At 35.8% G+C, this 25,076-nt stretch overlaps 1 long non-coding RNA gene and 1 pseudogene across 1 annotated transcript; one reads left to right on the forward strand and one right to left on the reverse strand.

Moving 5' to 3' along the window:
• Nucleotides 1-87: 87 nt before the first annotated feature.
• LOC112920166 (NXPE family member 1-like) lies at nt 88-8,623 on the forward strand (annotated as a pseudogene).
• An 8,393-nt stretch (nt 8,624-17,016) lies between these two features.
• LOC140594919 (uncharacterized) lies at nt 17,017-24,587 on the reverse strand. The gene is made up of 3 exons (XR_011996193.1): nt 20,930-24,587; nt 19,390-19,460; nt 17,017-17,074 (listed from the first exon to the last, which is right to left on the reverse strand). It is a non-coding gene; the product is annotated as an uncharacterized lncRNA (long non-coding RNA).
• Nucleotides 24,588-25,076: the final 489 nt, after the last annotated feature.

A 25,076-nucleotide genomic window follows, 5' to 3' on the forward strand; every position in this document is an offset into this window, starting at 1 on the left:
GGGGGAGATGACCTAGACATCCTACTGGAGGAGAGGGAACACTTGAGACACAGGAAGGCAATGAGGTGGTATTTCCTGAGGGCTGGGATGTCCTCCCCATGTCTAAAAACAGGCACTTCAGGAAAGGTGATAGACTTCAACAATGGCACCCACCTGGTCAGCTTCACTCTGTTCTGGGAGGGCCAGGTCTCTATCCTCCTGATGACTCACCCCAGTGAAGGAGTATCTGCTCTCTGGAGGGCAAGGAATCAAGGCCATGATTGTTATTTCCAAAGGTGAATTTGTTAGTGGCACCACCGATGTTTGCTGAATGTGGCCTGACCCCAAACTCAAGTGCTGAGCTGTGTAAGTCTTCAGCATACACCCTTGAGAGGCCCTGATTCACATGACTACCCAGAATTGATAAATTCTTATCTTATTGTCAAGGAATAAAGCCTTTTTTCACACGTAAATATACTTTTAAACACCCTGAGAAGTCCCCATGGGCAGAGCTACATTACCCATCTCAATTAACATTGAACATGACCCTTTCAGATGCCTCTTCTACTCAAGGTCTGGTCAGACATGTGGTGAGCTCGTGAGATCCCTTTTTTATGACTCCCACTGCCAAGACTGGCATTCTCACCAAAATATTCAATAAAAGAGGGTTGCCTGAGGTAGAACTCTGTATTATATGTACTATACTTTCCCATGATGACCAGTATTCTCAAATTGCATGTCTTTTACTGTAGACCTAGGTTTTACAAAATATATTCAGTGTAAAAGTATTTTGATAGGTGTTGAAAATGTTACACCAAAAAAGGATTCTTTGATAAAATAAAAAATATCTATATGCCTTCATTCCCCATATCCTCTTATGTAGATTCCACCTCTCAAATATCTTTTGCATTCATCCATTTGTCTCCATACCTATGCTGTTGAGTTGAGATCATCATCAGTTCATCTAGATTACTCGTCGCACCTTTCCTTCCACCAATCCTCCCTCTCTAATCCACTGTCCACACTGCATCCTGAGTAATCTTTCCAAAATGCCAACTCCTACTGGTCATGTCCAGTTGATCTCAAGATCAGATACTCCTCAGCATGTGCTGCTCAGGTTGAAGGAGTCCATACTCACCAAGTTGTCATGTAGTGATTCTTAAAAGCCCTTGGCTAATAGGCCTTCACAAACTGGGGTATAAGCATGTTTCTTGTATCAATCATGGCTGCATCAATTCCATATCCTTCTTCTCTTGCTCATAAACAGATGCTCACTCCTTGGTCTATCAGTTCTCCATTAAGCTGGAAAACTTCATTGTTTAGAATGAACTATCAGAGTCTCTTCATGAGCCATTTTGCAAATGGTAACTATGTACCACCACAAATCCAGAACATGTGGGCCAAGCCCCGAGACAATCTATCAGTTCCAAATTCTTTTGCTCCTTTGCTAACTTTCTGTAAAGAGTTTCAGGAGCTCAGTCTATTTCCTCTTTCCTTTCCATTCTGCTACTATCCATTTTGATCCTGAGGATTTACTTTCCCTACACTTGATTTCAGAGTGGAATGCTAGATTCTTCCCTTAAGCTTTCAAAAAAATATGCTGAGAAAGTAAAGTATGGACAGCAAACATGGAAAAATAACATGCATTCCAGATTCCATGTAGTCATCCAAGTGTTGATCTGTAGTCCCTGACTCCCTTCTGAAATAAGTTCAGCTGGGTTTCTGTTCTTTCCCTCTGATCTCTGATGATGCAACCCATTAATTCTTTTCCTATCCACTAACCATTCTTATATAGAAAGTCACAGTAAAGGTGACAATGTGATCTCTTCCTTTTTCTGAATTGAACCTGAAGAGGCATCCACAGAAGAAAATTAAGTACCACTTGTATTTATTGTACCTAGCACCTGGATCCCCATTCCTCCTGTATTCTCTTTCTCCTTGCTACCACTTACATATACACAGGTTTGAAACAAAGAGTGACTCAAGGAGAAGATAAGACCTTTGAAGCAGGAAGAGTCAGATAGTCAGTGTTTCATCAGCTAGAGGAAAGAAATGCAATGCACCAAACTAAACATGACTTTCTGCCAGATATTAGGGAGATAGCAGTGGATCAGGCAAGTACACTACCTTCCTTGATAGAGTCTACAATCATCAGAAGGCAAGTTTCTAGGAAAAATGGAAAGTGGTAAGCATAGCAAGAAATGTAGATGAAGAAGCAGAAACTCTGTGAAAAAAGGTCTGCATGCCATGCTAAGGAGCCTGAAGTCCTTAGGTAAGTGAAATGGATTTTATTTATTTTTTTAAGATTTTATTTATTTATTCATGAGAGACAGAGAGAGAGAGAGAGAGGCAGAGTTACAGGCAGAGGGAGAAGCAGGCTCCATGCAGGATGCCTGATGTGGGACTCAATCCTGGGATTCCAGGATCATACCCTGGGCCAAACACAGGCACCAAACCACTGAGCCACCCAGGGATCTCAGTGAAATGGATTTTAAATAATAATGAATACAGTTGCATTTGCAACCAAAAAGGGTGTTCTGGCAGTTGTATCCCAATATAGGTGGGGTATAACAGACAGCTTGGTTAGAGACTCACACAAATCCAAGAAAAATATTACATGAACTTGAATAAATGATGTGTAAACAACAAAAGAAGACAACTTGCATATTAGATAAATATTTTGAATTAAAAATTCCAGGACATACTGATTGCATGTGGCAGATGAGAAGAGTTGCCCTGGACTTGCTCTCAGAAAGGTAGACAGTTTTCCAAAATGCTAATCCATATACAATGCCCAATGCATATAAAATTCACAACAATGATTTTCAGTTGTAGAAATTTTTAAATTATTTTTTATTCACAAGCAAAAGACTTGTTACCTGCATGTATGGACAGACAGCAGGCTAATTTGTTATCTTATGTTTTGAAGGTCCAATCCATGGGAGTTAAAAATGGTGAAACCTCCTAAATTCATTGACATCTCCCAGTGAGGTAGTAAGTTTTCTTGTCCTATTGTGGGTAGTTCTTAGTATGGGTCTTCCAAAAGACATTCTTATGCCAGGGGAAGTTTATCAGTATCAATCCTAGTAATCATGGATTTCCTGGAGCACAATTCCTAGCAGGTGTCTGTGACGTCAATCACCTTGGATTTTAAAGAGAGAAATCAGCTCAAGGAAATTATTTCAAACTCTTTTTATAACAGATTTTTATAGCTGTTTATCCAAAAGGGGAAAGTATTAGTATTCTACATTCATATTTAAACATGGTAGTGCTTCTCCTGGAGTCGGTGATCTGTCTGGGGCACTGTGCAAATGTCTTTGATGGTTACCCACAGCTTTTGAGTAGGAACATTTTGGTTTGGTTATCCTAATTCTCTGTTGGCATAACTTCCTAACCTTTAGTTTATGCACTAAGCAATTTTATATGGAGTTTCCATTTTATTAAATGTCTTTTAGTGGCAAATGCAAAGCCATGTTACTTATAAAAGAATAATGTTTATACTTGGCTTTAAAATAACTTTCTCTAAAGCCTGAGTTTACCAATAACATCCATTTTGAGATTTACTTCAACTAATAATTTATTGCCTAATATTTATTCATGTATTCTGCAAATGTTTATTAAGGTTCTAATAGATATGAGGCATTATGGGCAAATGGAGAAAAATAAATGTTCAGCAAGGTTGCAATCTGAAAGACATTCAACCTACCAATTCTATGAAGAAAGTAAAAAGGCAGAGGGCTTATGTTAAAGCTGATATTTGACTTAGCCCTGAAGGATAACTGTAGACAGAAAATGAGGAGAAAGAGAAAACTCATAAAGCCCATGAGTAGGATTGCCAGGTTTAGCAAATAATAATCTAGGGTTTTAAATTAGATTTGAGTAATTTCTAATTGTTTATGGATATCATATGCATGAGATAAAGAGCAAATATTGCATGGAAAATACACTAAAAATTATTCCTTATTAGAAATAATTCAAATTTAATTTGGTATCCTGTATTTTTTTATCTGATAACTCTACTCATAAGCAAAATCACCATGAACTTTGTTCAACAGGCCAATGGAGTGAAAGTATTTAGTGCACCAGAGCAAAGGAAGAGGCTAGAAAGAAAGGAAGAAACTAAATTATGGATTCTCAAGTACCATGCTGAGAATTTTAGGGTTTATTCAGTCAGCTTTTGAAAGCTACAAAAATCAACTAAGGAAGAGAGTGATATGATCCACTTTCTGCTTTGAAATGTATTTCACGAATTTAACAAAATGTGCATGATTTATATAAAGAAATATTTAATGCTACTAAGGGATATAAAATAAAGGGCTTTTTTCTTCTATTTATATAAATGTTGGATGGGATGACTTGATGTTGAAAAGGTGTCAAAGTAGCTTAAAACAATTTTAAAAATATCAAATGCAGTTCTGTAGTTCAGTAGTCCAACATTTGTCTCATTGAGCTAAAATAAAGGTATAACAGGGCAGCATTCCTTTCTGGAGGCTCTAGAGCAGAATCTGCTTCCTTGTCTTTTCTACTTCTAGAGGTGCCCTTATTCTTCACAGCCCTCTTCTTCCATTTTCCAAAGATACAACAATAGGCCAAGTTCCCATATCACATCTTTCTGACCCACTCCTCTGCCTCCTTCTCCCACTTTTAAGGATGAATGAGATTTAGATTAGTGCCACCCAGATCATCCAGGATAATCTCCCATCTCAAAACCTATACCTTTAATCATATCTGGAAAGTCTCTTTTGCCAGGGAAGTTAACATATTCACAGGTCCCAAGGATAAGAATGCAGATATCTTTGGGGGGACATTTAGTCTCCCTACTGTAATCTTTATACTAATTGATAAATATAATGGAATCTTAATACTATTATCAACATACTATTAAGCCCACTCTATTAAGTAAACATTAAGATAAATCATAATAAAATGTGTTATATATTTGATATAGTCTTTCAGAGCACTTAGCTTGACCCTTGGCAAAATGAATACCCTGACACATAAATATTGTACAAGATATGGTTTTCAATAATAAGCTTAAAGGCTCTCTTCTCACCAAAGCATGCCAGTACATTATTAGGATGGCTGTACGGATCTTCTAGGGTTACAGTATTCAGTCATCCAGGGTGCAATGCTATCAAACCTCACAGAAACTCAACCATGTCACACTGAAATTTTCATATAATTATAGAATTACAGAAACTCTCTTTAGCAAATCACTAGGGCTTAGCTATTCTAGGATTACCTGAAAGAATTCTTATTTCAGAATTTTCCAATTTTTCTACCATCACTTTTTTTCCACTTTGTCCATAGATTACACGCATGCATATGACTATTCAGTAGATCTAGATAACAGAGACTGCAAGGTCTCTGGAGGGCTAAGCATGGGGAGTAAAGCAGAGATTGGATGTGGTCTCCTACTATCCATTATCCCTTCCCTCTTTGGTAATAAAATACCATTATTTTAGCTGGGCCCACTGTCACTCAACTAAAGGCTGCAGTTGCAGCTAGTGGTGGCCATAACTAGATTTTGGCCAGGATTATGAGCAGAAGTGATATGGGAAATGTCTATGTCATGCCTTAAAAGTAAAACAACTTGCCCTCCCCTTCCTCTTGGCTAAACTTGAGATATAATGCTAAGAGATGAAAAAGTCATGTTAGACCATGAGATTGATGTCATATATTAAAAATAGCAACTTGATTGTGATAATAGTATGAAGTATATCCATATATGCTCAAATTCACCCAACGCCATACATTAAATATATATATAGTTATTTGTATGTCAATTATACCTCAAAAAAGTTATAAGAAAATAATAAAGTTAAGATTATCATACCTTCTCCAAAAAAAGAGTTGCAGAACAAGGCAGAAGGAACTGGAGCCCTTGAAACCATGGAACATCATACTGGTCCTGGCCTGCTCACTTTAGGACTATTATGTGAGAGATAAATAAATTTATATTTAAGTGATTATTATTTGCTTCCTATCTACTACAGAATATGATATTAGTACAGAAATGCTATGTAATAAACCTAAAATACAAGGCATTAACTCAATGGGGATTTTGGGGGGGTAGGTGGATAGTGAGTGAAAAGGAAACATGACAGGTAGGAAATCTGATGATTTTCAGTACGCCACAGCAAAAATTTTGGTGCATGGCTACTTGCAATGCCTTGGAAGGCAAACATGTGCCAATAGAGCCTGTAATTCTAATGCATCTTGCAGGAAAATCTCAGAACATTAGTGTTGTCTGCCATATGTTACTTTTTATGAAATTGTACTTTTAAAACATCAATTCAAGGGATGTCTGGGTGGCTCAGCAGTTGAGTGCCTGTCTCTGGCTCAGAGTGTGATCTCAGGGTCTGGGATCGAGTCCCACATTGGGCTCCCTGTGGGGATTCTGTTTCTCCCTCTGCCTATGTCTCTGCCTCTCTCGAATAAATAAATATGAAATCATTATTTAAAAAATAAATGAAATAAAATACCAATTCAAACTAGGTATATTATACTGTTTGAACTTTTAAAAATGTGGGCATATTTTTAAGCTAGTTTTTTAACAACAATATCCTTGTGGGAAAACATTTCATAGAAAAAAATAAGACTAATGTTTCATTAATAAAACAAAGGTAAGTAATTTGGTACAAAGACACCAACTTTTAGACCACTAATATTCAGGTTAGAGATAAAGGCCTGAGTCATCACAGAATCAGCAATGTTGACAAAAACTTAAAACTTAACTAATAACCAGATTTGGGAGAAAATTTACAAGGAATCAAGATGACTCAAAATCTCTTAAACAAATGAGAAGTGGTTAAACAAAGCTGGTGACCAAAGAATACCAAGAGGAGACGAAGGAATTAGGAAATAGGAGTTTGGGATCCCTGGGTGGTGCAGCGGTTTGGCGCCTGCCTTTGGCCCAGGGCGTGATCCTGGAGACCTGGGATCAAATCCCACATCGGGCTCCCGGTGCATGGAGCCTGCTTCTCCGTCTGCCTGTGTCTCTGCCTCTCTCTCTCTCTGTGTGTGACTATCATAAATAAATAAAAATTTAAAGAAAAATTTAAAAAAAGGAAATAGGAGTTTGAGGAAGAGAGAAAGAGATCAACAAAGGGAAGGGCAGAGAAAGAAGGTTAGATATTTAACTTATGCCAATAAAATCACTTACCAGAAGTGTCTGTTACTAGAATGAAAAAAATAGAAATGCCAAGTCAGAATGAAGGCTCCTGTCTCTAATGGTTATACATCAGCAGGAAGGTGGATTACAACATTTTGTAAGCAAATTCAGTTAAATACAATGAGATGAATGGCTATTTGAAAGGAAAATTGACTTACCTCCTGGGAGACTCTACACCGCACCAGTGGATCAAATACTTGCCCAAACTTGTAAAAAGTATGTAATTATTTTAAATTGTTTTAGAAATTGAGGTTGACATTACTTTTAATGAGATCTCTATTCTCTCATTTTGGTTATTTTATTTTCAACTTCATTTAGATTTCTAGATTTGAGGCTTTTAATTTAAAATATGTCTTATTCCCATAAAATATGTCTTATTCCCACTTTTACAAGAACCGTTGTTTCTCTTTATAAATTCCAATAAAAACTTTACATTTTGATTGATATTTCACACATATGAACAATCTACCCTAAAGTATAGGATGTTCTAGTCAAAAATAATCTAGATGGATGAGTATTTCTTTTAACTTCTTTATTTATTCATGAGAGACACAGAGAGACAGAGACATAGGTCAGGGGGAGAAGCAGGCTCCCTGCGAGGAGCCTGATATGGGATTTAATCCCAGGACCCTGGGATCACGACCTGAGCCAAAGGCAGATGCTCAACCACTGAGTCACCCAGGCATCCCTAGATGGGTGAGTATTTTAAATGATAGAATATTCTTTTTAAAAATATTAATCATTGCCTCTGAGTTAAAAAAAAACTGATTTGTGTATTAGCACTAAACGTTTTTGATCTTCATAGAACTGGAATTTTTTGAGATTTTATTTGAGAAAGAGAGAGCATGAGTGAGGTTGGAGGACAGAGGCAGAAGGAAAAGCAAACTCCCCACTGAGCTCAGAGCCTGATCCTGAGATCATGACCTGAGCCAAAGGCAGATGCTTAGCCAACTGAGCCACTCAGGCACCCCATGCAACTGAAATTTTTAAGAAACATTTGCTTCTGAATGCAAACAGACACATTTAGGTTTGGTGGGGGGAAAAACAGTTACTCTTTTGTCAGTCTTCAGCTCTATTCTGTGATAGATGAGGGTTATATCCCTCAGGAAACTGGATATCAAGTGATAAAAAAGTGGCCATTGTCATCATACCTGGCCAGCACTTCAGGCCCTTCCTCATTGGCATTTTCATTCACAGGGCCATTGGTGCCTCAAAAACTTATCAACAACTGTTCCTAAGAAGCCTAGCCACTAAAGTGATCTTTAAGACAGAAAACATCAGGAAGACACAGTAAGGTTTGGAAACTTCCATGATTACATTCAATATCTTACCATATGGACATTTTCAAAGATTTCAGTGTGTATTCTTGATGCCTGGGACATGACCATTGTATATGGCACTAATAGTGTCCACCCACATGATCATGTAATTGGAAATCAGATTAACATGTTCTTAAACTACCTATGCTAAAGCATGAATATACAAAATACCTAGAAACACAGATCTGCAAATAATTCTACTTGTATTGTCAGAGAAATTTTATTCTAGGGACTAAAAAATCAAAATCAAAAGAATCTGTCTGGGTAGGGAGGACATTTATGAACCAAGACAAACAACATAGGGTGCAAAGCCAAGAGAATCAGACATGAATAATGATTATGCTATCCCTGGAGGCTGCATACATGTGATAATAAATGTTCATATTCCTTTAACAAGTTTGGTTCATAATTTCTGTTACTTGTGGCTGAAAGCATCCTAACTATACTTTGTTGGGTTAAAAGAATAAACGTGATCATCATGATGTGTCATCTAACATTTTCTATAAAGGGCTAGATAGTAAATGTTTTATACTTTGCAGGCCACTCATCTCTGTTATATCTCTGCCATTGTAGGATGAAAGCAGCCATAGAAAGCATTTAAATGAATTAGTATGGCTATGTTCCAATAAAACTTTATGACACTGAAATTCAAATTTCATGTAATTTATTCTTCTTTTGATTTTCTCCCATATTTTTAAAAGTATAAAAACTATTCTTAAATTTTCAGGGAAGATGGCAGAGGAGGAAGATCCTAGGTTCACTTTGTCCCATGGCTTCACCTAGAAAACACGCACATCTGTATAAAAACTCAGAAAATGACCCAAAGACTGGTAAAGCAGGCTGTCTACAGCTAGATGTATGGGAGGCCACATCAAAGAGGGTAGGAAGGGTGGAAACACAGTCAGAAGCCAAAACTGACTCATGGGACTGTCCATGAGAGAATGGGACACCATTGGTATGTACAGGGGAGAGGAAGAGACCCCACACCAGGTAACTCAGGCATGAAGATCTATGCTAGGAAGATGAATCTCCATAACATTTGGCTTTTTTTTTAAAGGCCTAACTTTGTGAGTTCTTACAATCAGTGGGGTTAACACCTATTGCTTTGAAAATAAGAAACTGAGTCTTTGCTCTTAAAGAGACAGCACAACAAACAGTCCTTTTGAGATACAGCATAGAAGCAGCAGTTTGAAAAATGCCTAGAGTATACAGGAGGGAGATTTGTTTACTAATCTCAGAGTATGTGCTAAAGGGGTAGAGATCTTTGGGAGATTTCTCTAAGAACAAAAGAACTGGTAGATGATATTTCCTTATCCCACTTTCCAGCCTAGATATGGAGAAATCAGCACAATTCAAACACTCTCCACCTAGCTCGCTAACAGCATGCTCTATCCCCATACTCTTCTGTAGATTCACCCACTCCAACCCAGCATCAGTGGGAGTTTTCCTGGGTACCTGCATATCCCTCCTGCACCTTGTTGGCACCATGAACCCTGCCCCTGTGTTCTCCTGTGGACCCATCCCCTCTAATGTGCCCTTGGCAGTCTATCCAAAGCAATGCTACAAACATGGTAGTTGCAAGCAGCTCCTAAAGGAGCCTTTACCACACCAAATAACTCCTGATCCAGGGAGAGGGAAATATAACCATACACACCTCTCTGACTGTGGACCCAGCAGTGGGCTGGGAGCAGATATCTGGACTGCAGATGCCACCCACCAACAAAAGCTTCTTTTAGGAGGATGACACAGAAACAACACATTGCAGTTTCATGCTAATACAGCTCTGGCAAATACCTAGTCTGACTCAACTCAAGACTAAGGCAGCCCCAGACTGGCCTACTAACAAGACTGGGACCAAACCTTGTTTGAAACAAGCAAAGAGAGCCATTGCAGGTAACTGGACTAAAGGCAAATGCAGCTCAGCCACAATTGTAAGGTGTATACAACACACACAAGAGATGCCATTGAAATGCCATGTTCAAGCAAACAAGGAATGTTGCACTGCAGGGCACTACAGAACCTCTTCTTCATGAGCTGCTACTTTCAAGAGCAGGAGATGTAGCTGACTTTCCTAACACTTAGAAACAGTGAGTTAGAAAAAATAAGGAGATGGCAAATATGTTCCAGATGGAAGAATAGGACAAAATTATAGCAAGCAGCTAAATGAAACAGAGATAAGCAATACACCTGATAGGGAATTTAAAGCCACGGTCATAAAGATACCCACTGGACTTGAGAAAAGAGTGGAGAATCTCAGTGAGACCTTCAACAAAGAGATAAGAAATATAAAAAGGAACCAACCAGAGATGAAAAACTTGATAGCTGAATTTAAAATGCACTAGAGGTAATAAATAGTAGGCTAAAGGAAATAGATCAGATCAGTGAGCTGGGAGACAGAGTATTGGAAAGCAACCAAGTTGAACAGGAAAAGAAAAAAGAATAATAAAAAATGAGAACAGGTAAGGGAACTCCGAAATATCATCAAGTGTAATAACATTTGCATTACAGGGATCCCAGAAGAAGAAGGAGAGAGAAGGAGGGAAATTTTATTTGAAGTAATAATAGCTCAAAATTTCTCTCAACTGGAAAAAGAAACAGACATCCACATTCAGGAAACACAGAAAGACCCCAACAAAATCAACCCAAGGAGGCCCACATCACAACACATAGTAATTAAAATGGCAAAAAGTAGTGATAAAGAGAGAATTTTAAAAGCAGCAAGAGAAGAGTTACATATAAGGGAAACCTCATGAGGTTATCAGATGATCTTTCAGCAGAACTTTGCAGGCCAGAGGGAGTGGTGTGATACAGTCAAAGTGCTAAAAGGAAAAGACCTGCAACCAAGAGTACTCTATCCAATAAGTCTATCATTCAGAATAGAATTAGAGATAAAAAGATTCCCAAACAAAACTTAAAGGAATTCATCACCACTAAACATTACGAAATGTTAAAAGGAGATTCTTTGAGTGGAAAGAAAATACCACAAGCAGCAGTAAAAAAAAAAGAAAGAAAGAAAGAAAAGAAAAGAAAAGAAAAGAAAAGAAAAGAAAAGAAAAGAAAAAAGAAGAAGAAAAAGAAGAAAAAAGAAAAGAAAGAAAGAAAAAAGTAGGAAAGGGAAAAAATTCACAGCTATGTATGAACACAAAAGGTAGTAGATTAATCATTTATAAAACCAGTATGGAGGTTAAGACACAAAAGCAGTACAATCGAGTATATCTATAAAAGTCAATCACTGGATTCACAAAATAAATGCATGTAAGGTATAATGACATATACCTAAGAAAACGGTGGAGTAAATATTTAGTGTTTTTAGAATGGATTCAAACATAAGTGACCATCATCCTCACACAGACTGCTATATGCACAAGATATCATCTATAAACCTAGTAGTAACCATAAATCAAGAAGCTATAATAGATATGCAAAAAAGAAAAAGAAAAAATATCACTAACGAAAACCATCAAACCACAAGAGAAGAGAGGAAGAGAAGAAAAAGTACAAAAACAGCCATAAAACAAGAAAATGGCAATAAATACATACTTAACAACAATTATTTTAAATGTAAATGGATTATATGCCCCAATGAAAAGACACAGGGTGACTTAATTAAAAAAAAAAAACAAGACTCATCTACATGCTTCCTACAAGGGCCTCGTTTCAGACCTAAAGACATATGCAGATCAGAAGTGAAAGTATGAAAAACATTTATCATACAAGTGGAAGTGAAAAGAAAGCTGGAGTAACAATACTTATATTGGTCAAAATAGACTTTAAAACAAAGACTATACTAAGAAGCAAAGAAAGATACTACATCAGAACAAGCCAACAAGAAGATATAACAATTGTAAATATTTATGTATGTAACATGGGAGCACCTAAATTAACAAAGCAGCTATTAACAAGCAAAGAAACTGGTAGTAATACATTAATAGTAGGGGAATTTAACACCCCACGTATATCAATGGATAGATCATCCAAACAGAAAATCAACAAGGAAACATTGGCTTTGTGTGATACATTGGACCAGATGGATCTAACAATTATATTCAGAACATTCCATCCAAAAACAGCAGAATACATATTCTTTTCAAGTACACATGGAACATTCTCCAGAATAGTTCACATGTTGGCAAAAAAACAAATCTCAGCAAATCTTAAAAGACTGGAATCTTATCATGCATATATTCCAACTGCAATGGTATGAACCTAGAAATAAATTGCAAGGAAAATTCTGGAAATAATACATACATGTGGAGGTTAAATAACATGCTACTAAACAATCAATAGGTCAAAGATAAAAAATACTATTTCAAAGGAATACATGCACCCTGATGCTATAGCAGCATTATCAACAATAGCCAAATTATGGAAAAAGCACAAATGTGTATCAACTGATGAGTGGATAAAGAAGATGTGAGGTGTGTATAACTATATAACTATATAACTATATATATATATATATATATACATATATATATCCCACATTTTCATATTTTTATGGCTGAGTAATATCCAATATAAATTTGGATTTATATATGCCAACAAATTGGATGACCTCCAAATATATAAATATATTTATATCCAATATAAATTTGTATATTACTCAGCCATAAAAAAGTATGAAATCTTGCTCTTAGCAAGAACATGGATGGAGCTAGAGAGTATTATACTAAGTGAAATAAGTCAGTCAGAGAAAGATAAATACCATATGATTTCACTCATAATGTGGAAGTTAAGAAACAAAAAAAATGAACATAGGAAAGAAGAAAGAGAGGAAAACCAAGAAACAGACTCTGAACTATAGCAAACAAACTAATAGTTACTAAAGGGGAGGTTGTTGGAGGGGATGGGTTAAATAGGTAATGGGGATTAAGGCGGATACTTGTGAGGAGCACCAAATGTTGTATATAAGCGTTGAATCACTAAATTCTACATCAGAAACTAATATTAACTATATGCTAACTAACTGGAATTTAAATTAAAGTGTGTAAGAAACAACTAAAAAATAAGTAAATAAAATAAAAAGGAGTCAACCAAGAAGTCAAAGAGAAAATTTAAAAATACACAGAGATAAATGAACATAAAAAGACAATGGTGCAAATCTTTGGATGCAGAAAGTTGTTCTGAGGGAATATTATAGCAATACAGGCCTACCGCAAAAAGAAAAATCTCAAAGAACCTATCCTTATACCTAAGGAGCTAGAAAGAGAAGAAGCAAAACTAGGAAATAGTAAATATTAGAGCAGAAATAAATGAAATAGAAACAACAACAAAAAAAATAGAACACATCAAAGCAACCAGGAGCTTGCTCTTTGAAAAGATAAAATTAATAAACCTGTAGCCAGACTTCTCAAAAAAGGAGTTGGAGGGGGGCAGCACTTGGGTGGCTCAGTTGTTTAAGCATCTGCCTTCAACTCCGGTCATGATCTCAGAGTCCTGGGATCAAGCTCTGGTTGGGCTTCCTGCTCAGTGGGGAGTCTGCTTATCCCTCTTTCTCTGTCCCTCCCCCCAACTTGTGCTTCTCTCTTTCTGTCTCAAATCGATTTTTAAAAAAAGAGAGAGAGAGAAAGAAAAGGAAAGAGGACTCAAAATCGCAAATCAAAAAGGAGTAATAACCAACATCACAGAAATCCAAAAGATCACCAGTGATTATGAAAAATTATATGCCAACAAATTGGATGACCTAAAAGAAATAAATAATTTCTCCCATATAACCTCCCAAAACCGAATCACAAAAAAATGGAAAACTTAAACACACCAATTATCAGCAATGAAATTGAATCAATAATCAAAAAACTCCCACCAAACAAAAGTCCAGGAACAGATAGCTTCACAGGTAAATTCTACCAAACATGTAAAGAAAAGTTAACATCTATTCTTCTCAAACTATTCCAAAAAAGAGAAGAGTAAGGAAAGCTTCCAAATTCATTCTATGAGGCTAGTATTATCTCAATACTAAAACCAGATAAAGATACTACAAAAAAAAAATTTACAGGCTGACATCTCTGATAAACATAGATGTAAAAGTCCTCAACAAAATATTAGCAAGTCAAATCCAACAATACATTTTAAAAAATCATTCACCACAATCAAGTATGATTTATTCCTGGGTTGCAACAGTGGTTCAATATGCACAAATCAATGAAGATAATACAACAACAACAAAAGGATAAAGATCACATAATTGATCATCTTAATAGATGCAGAAAAAAGCATCTGACAAAATTCAACATCCTTTCATGATAAAAACCCTCAACAAAGTAGATTTAGAGAGAATATACTTCAACATAATAAAAACCATATATGAAAAACCCACAGCTAACATCATCCTCAAGAGTAAAAAAAAGACCTTTTTCTCTAAAGTCAGGAATAAGATAAAGATGTCTACTTGTACCACCTTTATTCAACATAGTACTGGAAGTCCTAGCCACAGCAATCAGGCAAGAAAAAGAAATAAAAGGCATCCAAACTGGTAAGGAAAGAGTAAAACTTAATCATGACAAGATACCATATATAGAAAACCCTAAAGATTCCACCAAAAAAACTAATAGGACTGATAAATGAATTCAGCAGGATCACAGGATACAAAATCAAGACACAGAAATATGTTACATTTTTATACAGTAAAAATGAAGTAGCAGAAAGAGAAATTAACAGAAACAATCCCACTTATAATTATGCCAAAAAAAAAAATCCAGAAATAAACTTAACCAAGCAGGTGAAAGACCCATACTCTGAAAACCACAGAACAATGATGAAAGAAATTGAAGATGACACAAAACAAATGGAAAAACGTACCATACTCATGGATTGGGAGAACAAATGTTAAAATGTCTCTACTATCCAAATCATCTACAGATTTAATGCAATCCCTAAAAAATATCCACAGCATTTTTCACAGAACTAGAACAAATAATCCTAAAATTTGTATTGGAACCAAATAAGACACCAAAGAGCCAAAGCAATCTTGAAAAATAAGAACAAAACTGGAGATATCACAATTCTAGGCTTCATAGCCATATTACAATGCTGTAGTAATCAAAACAGTAAGGTACTGGCACAAAAATAGATATACAGATCAATGGAACACAATAGAGAGCCCAGAAATAAACCCACAATTACATGGTCGGTTAATCTATGACAAAAGAGACAAGAATATGCAATGGGGAAAAGACAGTCTCTTCATTAAATGGTGCTGGGAAAATCAGACAGCTACATAGAAAGGAATAAAACTGGACCACTTTCTTACACCACACCCAAAAATAAACAATATGGATTAAGACTTAAATGTGAGGTTTGAAACCATAAAAATCCTAGAAGAGAGCACAAGCAAGTAATTTCTCTGACATTGGCTATAGCAACATTTTTCTAGATATGTCTCCTGAAGCAAGGGAAGCAAACGCAAAAATAAACTATTGGATTACAACAAAAAAAAAGGTTTGGCACAGCAAAGGAAACCATCAACAAAATGAAAAGGTAGCCTACTGTATGGGAGAACTTATTTACATGATATATCCAGTAAGGGGTTAATATCCAAATGTACAGCTCAACACCAAAAAAAAATTACAATAAAAAAATGAGAAGAAGATATCAACAGATTTTTCTTCAGAGAAGACATACAGATGACCAAAAGACATGTGAAAAAATGCTTAACATCCCTAATCATCAGGGAAATGCAAATGAAACCACAGTGAGATATCACCTCACACCAGTCAAAATTGGCTAAAATCAAAACCATAAGAAACAATATGTGTTGGCAAGGATATGGAGAAAAAGGAACCATCATGTACTCTTAGTGGAAATGCAAACTTGTGTGGCCACTATGGAGGTTCCTTTAAAAAATTAAAAATAGGGGTGGCCCCCGGTGGCTCAGCGGTTTAGTGGTTTAGCACTGCCTTCAGGCCAGGGCCTTATCCTGGAGACCCAGGATTGAGTCCCACATCAGGCTCCCTGCATGAAGCCTGTTTATCCTCTCTCTCTTTGTATCTCTCATTAATAAATAAATAAAATCTTTTAAAAAATTAAAAATAGAATTATCTTATGATCCAACATTTCCACTATGGGGTCTTTACCCAAAGAAAATGAAAACACTAATCCAAAAAGATATATGCACCCCTATATTTACTGTAGCACTATTTAAATAGCCAAGACATGGAAGCAGCCCAGGTGTGCATCCATGGATGAATACATATATATACATTGATATATATACACATATTCATATATATTCATACACATATGAATACATCTATTACATATATATATATGTAATAGAATGCCACTCAGCCATAAAGAATAATGAGATATTTGTAACAAAATGGATGGACCTAGAAGATATAATGCTAAGTAAAATAAGGCAGGGAAAGACAAAAACCACAGGATTTCACTTATTTTGGAATTTAAGAAACAAAACAAATGAACACGGAAAAAAAGAGGTAAATGAAATAAACAGACTCCAGTACAGAGTACAAACTGTAGGTCATCAGACGGAAGATGGGTGGGGGGATAGGTGAAATAGGTGAAGGGGATTAAGAGTACACTTACCCTGATGAGCACTGAGTTATGTATAGAATTGCTGAATCATTATATTGTATATCTGAAACTAATAAAACATTGTATGTTAATTATATTTCAATAAAAAAAGAAAGTAAAAAACTTGGTAAAAATGAACACAAATTCCTGAGAGGCTGAGGGAAAAACTAGAGAAACAGAAGAAAATTCTTATAACTTAAGTTTAACTACTAGAAAACTACAATAAAAATCAACAAGTGAATGAAATATAACAAACTTTTCTTGTTAATATCAGGAGGAAAACATGAATAACTTCTACTCAACAATGCATTGGCAGTACATGTCAGAAAGGAACAGAAATAATAATAATAATAATAATAATAATAATAATAATAATAATAAATAATTTTAAAATGTTTAAAAAGAAAGGAACAAAAGTAACCATCTCTGGTTTTTTGCTCACACATAAAAAAACTAAGAAGCTAAATATAAAAATTTAGAAGGTAACATGACACAGCTTAACATATTAAAATTAATAGTTTTTCTTAGAGCAGCAATAGATAGACAATATAATCAAAATTGCATATCTCTGCATAGAGAATGTGAACATGTTTTATTATATTTAATTCCAGAAATTTGCTACTTTTTGACCTATTATACAGTATCTTTTAAAATCTTTAGTATTGGGATCCCTGGGTGGCGTAGTGGTTTGGCGCCTGCCTTTGGCCCAGCGCGAGATCCTGGAGACCCGGGATCAAATCCCACATCGGGCTCCCGGTGCATGGAGCCTGCTTCTCCCTCTGCCTATGTCTCTGCCTCTCTCTCTCTCTCTGTATGACTATCATAAATAAATAAAATTTTAAAAAATTTTTAAAAAATAAAAAAAATAAAATCTTTAGTATTATAAAAAATACAGTATATTTAGAAATGCGCATTCAGTGAACTATCAAAAACATTGGGTAACCCAATGCTCAGGAATAAATACACTTATGGGCAAAAACACACACCTGTACAATCTAATCACATGCTGAAAGACTAAACAGACCTATAGATTCAACACAGTTCCAAACAAAATCGGAACAGGTTGTGTGCGTGGCAGGGAAGCAGGGTGTAATTTGACAATATAAAATCTCTAAGGAAACAAAAAGGACAAAAAAGGATCAAAACACTTCTAAAATAGAAGGCTGCAGAACTTATTTTTCCGGATATCAAGACTTACTTTAAAGCTATACATAGAATTATGACAATGTGGTACTGATGCAAAGAGAAACAAAACACCAGTGAAATAGAATATAGAGAACAGAACTCTTGGTTCATGGCAAATAAATCACTGCTGAGCAGTGAGGGAAGAACAGCCTTTTCACTAAATAGTTCTGGGAAAACAGGATATCCATGGGGAGAAAAATGAAATTGGAACCCTATATTACACCACAAACACACATACCAGTCCTGGGAAATCATAGACTTAAATATGAAAAGCAAAGCAATAAAGCTTCTCAAAGAGTACATCTCACACCATCTGCAGTTAAGAGACACTTTTAAAAAAAATATCTACACTTTCAAGCATTCATGTTTGGTCCTACTGTGCACAACTAGTACACAGTTTATGAAACCTGACTCATCACATGAGTTTGAAAACACTTTTGAGGATCCTCAAAAGATGAATTTGCTCATCACAGGCTGGCATGCCACGATAATATTACATTCCCACAAAAGTTTCTGAACGCTTACTCTCAATTTCTATACCGACCATGAACCACTGAAAAACAGTTTAGAACTACCACAGGTTCTCAGATTATAGTTTGGCACAATAATAAATAGCTCTTGGACTGTTTAAGATAATACAAAAAAAATCTTTGTGACTTCAAGGTAGAACATGTTTTCTTAGACTGAATTCTAAAGGCACTAATTGTAAGGAAAAATACTGGTAATTTTTTGCACATTAAAATCAGGAACTGTTTATAAAAAGATACCATTAAGAACGTGAAAAAAAAAAAACCCTTAGAATTGTGAAAAAGACATTTGTAATACACTGAATAAAGAGTTCTTTTCTCTGCATCCAGACTGATAACTTAAAATCTAGATATACAAGTCAGACATATGTGAAAAATAAAACACATGCCCCCCAAAAAACCATAAGCAAAGTCAAAAGATAAGCTACAGAGAAAAAAACACTTGCAACTTGCATCCTAGACAATAAATTAATGTCTATTTTATAGACAGCTCTTAAAAATTGAAAAGAAAAAGGCATAGATAGAAAAATTAGCAAAAGTTGTGAGTAGGCAATTTAATAGAAAAAATGAAAATGGGCCTCAAACACAGAATGAGAAATACATATTTGAACAACACTGAGAAACCATTTCTTGTGTATCAAGTTAGCAAAAATCCCAAAGACTGAAAACATACGATATTGATGAGGCTCTGGAGAAATGGACATTCTCAAACATTGCTCATGGGAATCCAAAATGGCATTGCCCCTGTGAAGAAAAGTTTGACAATATTTAGGAAAATGGCATATGTATTTACATTTTGACCCAGCATTCTCAAAGACATTAGAAAAAAATATGAAGTGACTATGCATAAAAGCATTCATTGGCACATTCATTTCACACAAATTTTATTGCTATTTGTAATAGCAAAAGACTGGAAAACAAACCAACTCTGCACCGATAAAGGACAAATGAAACAAATTATGATACACCTTCTCAAGAAAATACAACATAGCCATAAAAAGGAATGGGAGGGCACCTAGAAACTGGGATGCTACAGTCTCCAGGATAGGTTAAAGGAGAAAAGCAAGTTCCAGTATACAGTAGGCAACCTCCCAGGTAATAAAAAGGGAAGGACATATATAAATGTATTTGCTTACACTTGCAACAACAATTAAAAAAAACACTGGAATACAAATAAAAGATAAATAAAAAGCTATCTATAAAGGCTTATAAAATTCAGAGTAGAAGTGACATGGATGGAAATGATACTTATCTTCTGCCATTTTACACCATTTTGGAACCACATACATGATTTACATATTAAAATTTTTAAATTAAAAAAGCAGTTTCTAAAAATGAAAAAATAAACCTAACTGTAAATTAAATTAATGACATAAGCCGATATTTTTCTCTCTGTGTTTTAGAGAGACTTAAAAACATGGCATTTTGACTATACTACCATAGTGGAATCTATTCTAAGGATAAACAGAGCTAGGGAAAAAAATCCCAAGCTCCACACAAGCCTTTTAATAGAATAACAAGTTGTGGGAAAAGAAAGTTTCTGTGTAAAGTATTTTCAGAAAAAAATATATATAATTTTAAAAATACATATTGAAATTAATACTTGTCATTTAAAAGACTCAGAAAATGTATGTGGGCTGTGCTTTCAAGATTAGTAGATCAATCCTGTCACCTTGTCTGCAACCTTGGTCACATTATGCTTAAATATTTTGGCTTTGTTCGTGGGGTCTTGCAGTTCTGGTTTGTAAGACCAGAAACCTCATCCCTGAAGAGTGGTTTCATCTCTAAACAGATTGTAAAAGCCATCACAATGTGTGGAATGAACTGGAGAAATCATTCTTCAAAATGATGTGTAAATGTTGAAAATGTTAAGAAATTAATTCTAGTCTTTATTTCCAATACAAGTGAGTATTAGCTTATATTTGACATATAGGAGCTAAGGTAAGTAAATTTGCAAACACTGAATTATAAGCTTCCTTTTTCTTTTTACCCAAAATACTTTCTCTTAACTAAAAGCCCTCCCCTAGATGAGTCATTTTGACATACTAAGGCATCAATACAGAGCAAAAGATCCCTCAGAGCAAGGTGATAGTTTCATGTTTCTTCAATACCCCCCTATTCTATTTCCAACAATTAAAATTTTAATTCCAAAATATGCCCACAAGATCTTCCAAAAAAAACATGCAAAAATCCCATTTATAAAAACAAGTTACCTTTATATGCAATAAAAACATTCCTCTTTGGGTCAAGGTTTAATTTTTCACCTTCATCTGAGGTTGATAGCTGGCAGCATCTTCTTTAAAGATAGGGGTCTTCATTGTTTTTAACAGCCTCGATGTATAAAACGTAGAACAAGGGCTCCACTGCAATAGGGCTGAATGTGCTGAGCTAGTCCTAAGATTTTCTGTAGCTCTCAACAGACTTTGGAGAGGCAAGGCTGATGTTGTGGAGCACAGATATTGTTGCCACTTGCTCGTGGTCTTGAAGCCTCAGTCATGTTTATTGCAGCACTTGGTCAGGAAGAGGTACCAATGCGAAGATGAACACCACAGAGCTGAGAGCTCCACTCACCCTAAAAGCTTACAAGCACAAGGTAGGAATGCTTGAGTTCCATCACTGCATACTAGCAGAGCCCATGTGGCCTCTCAGAAGGTCCAAAGCTTCCAGGGACCTATACATATGTGAACGTCACCTTAGTCCACAATCTGTGTCTCCTCCTGGCACTTGTGTGGCAGTGACAAAGACAAGCACTAGCAGAGGCAAAGTTGCAGGTGAGCCACCAGGGGTGCAGCTGAGACCTTGGTCAGGACATGGTATTATTTATAGTCTCCTAAGTGGCCCTGCATGCCACTTTAGTTACCAACTCCTTTCCTCCCCAAGACTCCTTTTACTCTGCTTCCCACTCCTCAGCCCCTGGTTCCTCTGTCCTCCTCCATCTCCTGAGAGTACAGAAAGCACCCTCCACAGAGACGCACAGTCATGACTGCAGGGCTGTCCTTGGAATGGTTTTATTCATCTCTAGTTCTTTAAAGAGGGCCATGTGCATCATCGCATCCAATCAGTATTTCCCAAATAAATGATGCTGCATATCTATACCTTCAGAACATGTTGTAAAACAGAACATAAGTGGTAAGGTACACAGAAAAGAGACACAGCAAATTTTAAAAATCAAATGAATATAATCTCTGTAAACTGAGAGGAAGAGATAACAAGATAGAACAGAAAAAGCACCACGATCATCCATGAAGAAGAAGGGTGATGGGCCAAAACGGTGTGTTTATAATCAGAATCACTGCTGATACTCGTTTATGCCTACTTTTCAAATGGGTGAGGGTGGAGAGATTTGGACCAGACGTTGTAATGCAGGGAATGGAGAAATAATCTAAGCCGGAGGAAGCCTAGGTCTTAAAAAAATTCACATGCAGTCACTCATCACCTTGTTTTTCATTTCCCTCTTTTTTGACTATGCTAATGATATATACTGAGAACCCAAATGATCACAACAGAGAAGATAATGAAGCAACTGTAGGAAGAACAAGGCTCTGTACTGAGTATCACTCATTCAATGCACACTGTTTTGTTTTTTAAGATTTTATTTATTTATTCATGAGAGACACAGAGAGAGAGGCAGAGACATAGGCAGAGGGAGAAGCAGGCTCCCTGTGGGGAACCCGATGTGGGACTCATCCCACGACCCCAGGATCACACCCTGAGCCAAAGGCATTAACCACTGAGCCACCCAGGTGTCCCAATGCACACTGTTTTTACTCAACAGCTATTATATGGCAGACCTTAAGATGGAGATAAAACATTAAATGGCTGTGGTCCCTTTCCTCACATAAGGGACTGTCTAGAGTGAATACCAGTAAGTATCAGGCTATTACAATATTGTGGGATACCTGCTACAAAGGGTGATGGGGGTGGGTGTCATATGATCCAGAGTTGAGAGTTCAGAGAAATCTTCCTAGAAGAAGAGATATCTAAATTAAGACTAGAAGAGTAGGATTCAGGAATGCAAAAGAGGAGGTGTAAGGAGAGCAACATAGAGGGAAAGCATTCCAGAAGGAACAGTATGGACAAAAGGGTTAATCTTTCATGTGACTTAGTGAGCTATCCCTCTCATTTGCTTTCTTGTTTTCAAATAAGATGATTCATAAAACATCATTGGTACTTATGTTAGGGCTAAGTGTATGGATCATTTTTACAATTGAAAGGATTCCACAAAGACTGAAAAAACAACAACAAAAAAAAAGGTTCTGTTTCTCCATTTATTCAATATAACCTCTCTCAGGAGTCCATCTATCCTAGGTCAGACTAAGAACATAGCATTTAGTTGCCAAGTGATGTACTGTGGGCTTTTTAAAAATTAGAACAGACTTAACATTCTCTCAATTTACCTATGATTTGGTAGCCTGGGAGACCAGAGTAAAGGAGATAGAAAGTTAAACCAACTTTGCCTTGTGTCCCCAATAAATTTTAAATTACTCTTGAGTACAGAACTTGTGTTGAATATCCTGTACTATATACCTAGTACAAAAGAGACTCTAAAATGTTTGTTATACAAATGGATATATTGTTCAATACATTTTAAAGAGATGTCATGGTTTCTGAAGTGCCTAAGAGTTTCTGTAAATGTCAGTCTCTTCCCCCTTGTGACCCAGCTGTAAGAGGGTAACTACAGAATGAAAAAGTCTTTTCTAAAATATACATACAAAATAGAGCTCCAGGCCCCACAGCTCTGGTGGATGTGACAAAATCTAGGAGTTTCATGCTGCTCAGTTTCAGCACCAACCCCTAGGGTTGTATGCACATAAAGTTGTAACACCCGATCCCACACACACACACACACACACACACAGAGGACGGGCTGCACAGTGGTTAGATCACAGGCTTGAGAGCCAGATTGCCTATATTTGCATCGTCACTCTTGTAGTCATTAATTTTATGCCAAAGGCAAATTACTTAATATCTCCCTGCTTCATTTCTAATATACAGAATGAATATAAGATAGGACCTACCTCAGAGTTGACTATTTCCCTATTATATTCACGAACAATTAAGCAGTGGACTGTCTTTATTTTCTCCCAAAAATCCTTCCACTGCCCTGAAAGACCTGAGATCTCACATCCAAACCAATTCAAACTTTGAGCCTTCTGGCGATTTGTCTCTCTAAATATCAGTGACCTTTATACCTCATATATTTTGACAGCCTACTTCGATGGCCACATCTTGAACCGTGTCATCTACCAAATGTCACCTCATACTTCCTTACACTTTCAAACCACAGATTCTTACTCTTCTATATTTCTTATTTTCTCATTCCCATTATACCTCCCAAAAACCTTGAATTCACTAATTCACTAAACATAAATGTACTGAATATCTTTTATGTCCTTATTATTGTTTCCTGGACTTCTCCATTTCCTTTCAACTTATAGGACCCCTGATAGCCCCAATTTCCTTTTCTTCTCAACACAGGTTCTGTGGTAAATTACTTGAACTGTTTTATCCCCTTAACCCTCAAATTCATGGAACATATTTTTTTTTCCCGTTTGAAGTCTGTTTCCTCAAAGGAAAATATATATTAATTCTTAATTTGTTAATTCTTAAGTCTCAGTTCCATCTTCCCAAAGGATAAAAGAGCAAAATCAAAATTGTTTCACTATCACACATTCCTGAAGGTTACAAGTTAATTTGTATTCTCACCTTATGCCACATATCAAATAAATCTCAGATTATTTATAGATTCCACTGTTTTATAAAAATCCAATTATTACAACAAACTCAGGGGATATAGTCTCTATGAGCCCTTCTTTTAAAACTGTAGAAGGCCAACTGCAGCTCAACAAGAGATAAAAAGTAAGAACTCTTACAAACAAAATGATGACAATTACCAAATCCAAATAACTATACTACTAGCCAAAAACAAAACAAAACTATGGAGATTATGATTGGAAAACAGAATGTAAATACTTTAACAAATTATATACATAATTAATATATACTATTATTAAGCTATATTTATTATAGAATTTCTAGGTTAAATATGATATAGTACATATTATATACTATAATATCTAGTATATACTATAATACAGTATAATATATACCATATAGTATATATATATTAGACTATACACTATAATCTACATATGTATACTACATACCACATATATACTATATCATATAGACTATATGTACTATATATAACAATATAATTAACTATAATATATATATTATTTCTTAAAAACATACACTTTTAAGTAAATAAAAGTAAACACAAAGGCAAATAATTTAATGAGCAAAAATATAGTACTGGAGATGAAGAAACTGCAGCAAGGAAGCATAAATAAATCATTT

The sequence above is a fragment of the Vulpes vulpes genome, chromosome 12 (assembly GCF_048418805.1).
Source record: "Vulpes vulpes isolate BD-2025 chromosome 12, VulVul3, whole genome shotgun sequence".
Taxonomy (NCBI): domain Eukaryota; kingdom Metazoa; phylum Chordata; class Mammalia; order Carnivora; family Canidae; genus Vulpes; species Vulpes vulpes.